The sequence below is a fragment of the Cetorhinus maximus genome, chromosome 28, assembly GCF_964194155.1.
Source record: "Cetorhinus maximus chromosome 28, sCetMax3.hap1.1, whole genome shotgun sequence".
NCBI lineage: Eukaryota > Metazoa > Chordata > Chondrichthyes > Lamniformes > Cetorhinidae > Cetorhinus > Cetorhinus maximus.
The window spans coordinates 23799257-23806273 of NC_135906.1; positions in this window are offsets into that span (position 1 = coordinate 23799257).

Genomic DNA, 7017 nt, shown 5'->3' on the forward strand with positions numbered 1-7017 from the left:
GAGAGATTCTGACAAAGTACCTCTGCCACAAATGGGGAGCTGTGTATATTGTCTCTTTCCTACTTTTACTTAAGCTTGCCATTTTACAGCTCCCCGCACCCCCTCCTACTTTAACCTCTGCGGCTGCAGTTACTCTTGAGAGCATCGATTCTTGGGCTAACACTGAGATGTAGTCTCCAGCTTTGGACACTCAGGATTAATTCTCACCCATGCGAGCGCGTTGACAAAAAGTACTGACTGCAACTCCAAAAAGTGCAGATGATATGTTTTATTTATATCCTTGAACTTTTTGTATTGCTCACGTATTTTCCTCTCTCTCTGAGGACAACAACCTCTGTTAATTGTGATGGCCTTCAAACTTAACAGATATGCAGAAACATCGGTAGAAACATGGGGTGACTGGCTGCTTCAATTCTAACCTGAGGGCACAGCCACCCACTCACATTAAGGTCAGGCACCGACCCCATGGGTTTCTGAAACCTGTTATTTTCAGTGTGCACTATACACTATAAAATCACTTCTAAATGTTTGCAACCAATATTTTCCTCACCTGGGCTGTGTGATTTTATCACATATTAAATGTTCACTCACTGCTGCCAATTCCCAGGCAAAGGTGGAAACTGGCCTCAGACTGGGGCCCTTTGCTCATCATTCATATAACATGCTAGGTATACATGTACAAGTTAACTCCTATGACACTACAAACTCCCAAGTACTATCTTTAAGTAAAGGGAAGTTAGAGAGTGGGAATCATTAAACCACAGCACACAGCCACAATTCAGTCCCCATTTTAAAGTCATGCTGTGTGTCCTTATTTTTAGATTTCCATTATAAATTCCTATGCCCACATTTATAATGGAAACTGCCTGTGGGTGTGCAGCAAGCTTCCAGAGGCAGATATGATTTCTAACATAATAAACAAGCTGCTACAGTCCTTAAGTGTTGCACCTGATCCATGTGGACTTCAGTCACACAGTCTGAAAGGTTAAATACATGAAATTCTCTCTTTCAGCTCTCCTCTCTCCAGGTAACATCATTCTCCCTGTCCAATAGACGGGTCAACCCAGCATTGCTCCCTCCAAATTACCAGGGTAAAATTAGGTCGCTCTTAGTAAAACAGCGCAAGACTAACAATGATGCTTAAAAGCCAATCATCTGATTACACTCTAAATCAAACAGCCACAAACTTTAATCAGAGGTTATAGTGCAATCCTAGAGACATTTCAGTCTGCAACAAGATCTGCGGTAGTGCATGGGTTAAAAAGCACTTCTAAGGTTTACCCCACTGTTGGCCCATTAGGTAAAGGTATCACCTGGTGTAATATTTAGCCAGAGACCAGTAAGTCATAGGTCTCATTATCGGTTGGTAATGAATAAGCTGATCTCAGTTGAGCGATGTGTTGGAGTGCTGTAATTAACCAAGGGCTGACAGACATCTCAGGCTGAATTTTACTAGCCCCCAGGTGGGCTCAGATTGACCCCCCCCCCCCCCCTTCACTGATTTTTAAAAATTTCAATTTACTTACATGATGGTGCCCTGAGATCTCAGGCATACCTCAGCAGCATGTACCTCTCTGGATGGCACTGCTGAGGATTCACAGCTACCTGCCCTCTGAGATATGGCAGACTCCAAAAGCAGACAATTAGGAGCCTGTCCCACTGAGGGCTTGCAACCCTCATTTCACCCTCCAAGTTGGGGACCCAAAAACTGTGGTAAAAATTCAGCCCCTCTCGTCAGTGTTCGAAGGAGGTCTTGTGATACAGTGGGTAAAGTGGGTACAGCGTCCCTGCCTCTGACCCAGAAGCTCTTGGTTTGAATCCCACTCCAGGACTTGACAGCCAAGGAAGGTACGTTCATAATGAGGCCAAACGGGTATCAACTTTTTTGTAAATCCTTCCAACAAACTTATGGCAGGCGGTAAGAGCGGGAGAGATTCCTGGTCAGCCATGCTTGATGCAAGCTATAGCCCCTGGTGTCAGGCTGATGACCTGTTCCAGGAACAAACTAGCCATAAAAACGGACATGAGCATGTGCTTTGTCTGCCTCATGAAAGGAGAGCTCCAAGTCTAAACCAGTGTGCACTGCTGGACTGTCTGCACATGGATATGTCTGTGATAATGATTCCATTCTGTGCTTAAATAACACACCAAAAGTGGCTATGTACCACTAAGGTGAGGTGGGAGTACAGTCATTCCTGGTGCAATCATACCCCTGTCTTGAGTCAGCTTCAAGAGATCCTTTTATCCCTCTTCCAAACAGAAATCAAGTCCAACTAATGCTGAAGTGCGACTGTTCTGAGATTACCTGAAACCTAACCAGCAGCTCTGAGAAATCTTAACGCTCAACATTCGAGCCTTTTGAGTGCAAATGGTATCGCCTGATAATAATCCACAATTTAATATCTGGAATGGGCAGTTGTCTTATGAGGAAAGGCTGGGCAGGCTAGGTTTATATCCACTGGAGTTGGGAAGAGTAAGAGGTGACTTGAATGAAACATATAAGATCCTGAGGGGTCTTGACAGGGTGGATGTGGAGAGGATGTTTCCTCTTGTGGGAGAATCTAGAACTAGGGGGTCACTGCTTAAAAATAAGGGGTCGCTCATTTATGACAGAGATGAGGAAAGATTTTTTTCCTCTCGGAGGGTTGAGTGAGTTTGGAATTCTCTTCCTCAAAAGGTGGTTGAAGCAGAGACTTTGATTTTTGTTAAGGCAGGAGTAGATAGATTCTTACAAAAAGCCAAAAGCTACTGCGGATGCTGGAAATCCAAAACAAAAACAGAATTACCTGGAAAAACTCAGCAGGTCTGGCAGCATCGGCGGAGAAGAAATCAATTAACGTTTCGAGCCTTCATGGCCCTTCGGCAGAACTGGAGCATAGTTACAAGAAGGGAGAAATATAAATTGGTTTAAGGTGGGTGGGCGGGGGGGTGGGGGGGGGGCGGAGAGACACATTGAGGGTGTGGTGATTGTGGAGATGAGCAGATAATCAAAAGATGTCACAGACAAAAGGGTCAAAGAGGTGTTGAAGGTGGTGGTATTTGTCTGAGAAAAGTGCTAATTAAGAATGGAAGACAGGATATTCAAAGTACAGCTCTAGTGGGGGTGGGGTGGAAAGACTAAAGGTTTTAGTTTTAGATTTAAAAATAATGGAAATAGGTGGGGAAAGAAGAATCTATATAAATTATTGAAAAAAAAAAGCCGGGGGGGGGAAAGAAACGGGGTGGGGATGGGGGGAGGGGGAGTTTAAGATCTAAAGTTGTTGAATTCAATATTCAGCCCGGAGGGCTGTAAAGTGCCTAGTCGGAAGATGAGGTGCTGTTCCTCCAGTTTGCGTTGGGCTTCACTGGAACAATGCAGCAAGCCAAGGACAGACATGTTGGCAAGAGAACAGGGTGGAGTGTTAAAATGGCAAGCGACAGGGAGGTTTGGGTCTTTCTTGCGGACAGACTGCAGGTGTTCCGCAAAACGGTCGCCCAGTTTGCGTTTGGTCTCTCCAATGTAGAGGAGACCGCATTGGGAGCAACGAATACAGTAGACTAAGTTAGGGGAAATGCAAGTGAAATGCTGCTTCACTTGAAAGGAGTGTTTGGGCCCTTGGACGGTGAGGAGAGAGGAAGTGAAGGGGCAGGTGTTGCATCTTCTGCGTGGGCATGGGGAGGTGCCATAAGTGGGGGTTGAGGAGTAGGGGGTGATGGAGGAGTGGACCAGGGTGTCCCGGAGGGAACGATCCCTACGGAATGCCGTCAGGGGGGGTGAAGGGAAGATGTGTTTGGTGGTGGCATCATGCTGGAGTTGGCGGAAATGGCGGAGGATGATCCTTTGATAGATTCTTGACAAGCAAGGAGGTGAAAGGTTATCGGGGGTAGGCAGGGATGTGGAGCTGACGTTAAAATTAGATCAGCCACGATCTTTTTGAATGGTAGAGGAGGCTCGAAGGGCCGAATGGCCTACTCCTGCTCCTATTTATTATGTTCCTTAAAACAGGAGGAGCTTAGATGAATGTATTTCGTACCGTACAATTTGAACCCAAAGAGGTTTCATTTGCTCACATTCCTGCCCAGGCTCCATAAGAACAGGAGGTCATTTAGCCCCTCAAGCCTGTTCTGCCATTCAACGAGATCGTGATCTGTGACTTAACTCCATCTACCCACTCACCTTAGCCCCATATCCTTTAATACCTTTGGTAAACAAACATCCATCAATCTCAGTTTTAAAACTAACAGTTGATCTTGCGTCAATTGCTGTTTGCAGAAGACAGTTCCGAGTTTCTACCACTGTGCGTGTGTAGAAGTGTTCCCTAATTTCACTCCTGAAAAGTCTGGTTCCAATTTTTAGACAATGCTCTCTAGTCCTAGAAACCCCGGGCAAGTTGGAAACATAAGGCTGCCCTAGGATACGGAACCAGAGAGACCAGGAAGGTTCTGGCTTCAACCCCGGTCTGTACAGGGTCGATGGATCTCAGTTGAGATTAACATCGTTGACCTTCCTGAATTCTGCTGGAGTCTCCAGGAATGAAGGGTTAGTCTCCTGAAAGCTGCTGCAGCCCAGGGAAGGGAAAAAAAAATCATGTGGACATTGAAGTGTTTTTCGTTTTCTATGAACTTTTTGTTATTAGTTGTAAAAATATTGGAATATGGAGGGAAGAAAGTGTTGGATGATTCTTGAGTGGCTGTTAAGGATTCTAGGAGGTCTTGCAGCATAGTGAGTAATGTCCCTGCCTCTGAGCCACGGGTCCAGGTTCAAGCCCCACCTCCAGGATTTGATGACCAAGGAAGGTGCATTCATAATGCGGCCAAACAGGTCGAGTATCAACCTGCAAATCCTTCCAACACACGCCAAAGGCAGGCGGTAAGAGCGGGAGAGACTCCTGGTCAGCCAGGATGGAACGTTGGAGCCTCTACCATCACTGTCCGCGGTTCCAGACTACAACATGCATGCAAAAGTGTACGTTACCACAGCAACTCCGGCTCCCTGGGTGAACTGTAACACACCCTCACCATCAAATACTCTATTTGCTTTCCACTTGGCATGGGAAGGCAGAGCCCTGTGAGGATGGACAGAGTGGCAAACAAAGGCAGGAGGCATGTGATGATACCTCCTGGCTTGGCAACCCTTGGTTGCATTAGGGGTTGGATCACAATCCAATGATCCTCTGCTTGACAGTGCACATCAGTAAAGGGTAGGATAGGTCCCAGCCCATTGTCAAATAACCTGCCTGCACTCACAGTCCAGCCTGGTGCCTGAAGGCAGATAACTTGAGTATGACAAGGGAGAGCAGCAATCACCCTCGGAGAGCCCAGCGGTGGGGAAGCAGACTCACAGATGGCACCAAGTTACAAAGGCACTAGATTCAACAGGCCCGAGGAAGGTCTGCATTTCAACACTTCAAATGGTAAACAAAACAATCCTTCTATTACTTATAAATATTTAAAGGGAAAAAAAAACTTCAGCGCTGTGGGGAAAATGAACTAAATGAGCAGGTCTACCAACAAGCCAGTACAGACATAAGGGGCCAAATGGCCTCCATTTGCACTGTAACATTTGATTATTCTAATTGGCTATTTTTCAGCGTTTTGGTTCATTAAATCGCACAAAATTTCAGAAAATCTGTTATTTGAGCACTTTGGTTACAAGCTTTCTGCGGTAAAGGATAAAGTGCTGTGAGACTGATTGAATCAAAGTCTTTCTGGCCAATCCCTCTCTAAGGCTGCGGGAACTCGTTCCCTTATTCCATACGTCATTGCTAGCTGACAGGGGGACTTCACCAGCTCTCTAGCGTTCCGGCAGTCCGCTGCATGGAAACCCCTCCCAGGGTAGCCTCTGAAATGTACCCGCCCTTCACCACCCACCTCCCCTCCCCACAACAGCGCAGGGAAACGCACGAGCTCCACACTGCACTTCGCTTCCAGCTGGCCAGGATCAGCGTTCCAGTGGTGAAGCTGATGGGTGCAAAATGTCGACACCTGACATCCACCACAGGACCCAGCAGGCTCTGCAAATCAGTGGTTAAAAAGTAAACACGAACCAAGGCCATCTTGCTTATTCGAAGGCAATTAGAGGTGGGCAACTCCCACATCCCGTGAACGAATAAAATAGAAACCCATCAGTGGCGGACTCAGAATAGGTTGTGCTAGAAGTTCAGCTGCCCCTGGTGCAGCACCGAGCTGGCTGATCTCAGCAGGGGGCTAGGGTTGCAGCCAGCCGGTGCAATCCCCCTCAGCACCACGGGTCAGAGGAAGGATAGTCTGAATTCCTGCCAGTCCAGCGACAGCTGAACAAGTGATGCTCAGCCGCGGAACAGAGAGAGCACGTGCACAGGAACACTCACCAGCTCGAATCTCCTCCTCCAAGTCGCACAGCTTCCTGAATTGGAAATATACCGGCCGCTCCTTCGCTGTTGCTGGGTCAAAATCCTGGAACCGCACCTCACACCCACTGCCCCCCTCCCCTCCTCTAACAGCACTGTGGGTGTACCTACACCACATGGACTGCACTGGTTCAAGAAGGCAGCTCACCACCACCTTCTCCAGGGCAATGAGGGATGGGCAACAAATGCAGACCTAGCCAGTGACGCCCACATCCCATGAAAGAGATGCACCCTCTTCCGCCCCCCCCCCACCACCACCACCCCCCCACCACCACTTGGTTGAATAACTTTCCAACAATCTCTGTCTACTCTCGGGGCACCGCAAAGTTTCAGGAGGGAGAAGGGCCTGACCTTTGCATCCGTGGTACCCTTTGGTCTCCATGGCACCATCCCCTCTGTCCATTCAGAGGGCCCGTTCCTGGCACTGCTCTAACCCTGTCCGTTTCCAGTCCCCAGCCTGAGCCCCGTTACATCAGAAAAGGTAACGGGCAGGAAGCAAAGCCGCCTTGGCAGGAACACGAGGGAGCTGCCGTTACCTACTGAGTCCCAGGGTAGGGCAGCACTTGGACAGAACGTCGATGCAATAATCAACAAAAATCCAACTTTAAAGTCAAAAAACGTACAAAGCTTTTGCCCTGGTGTCCCAGTG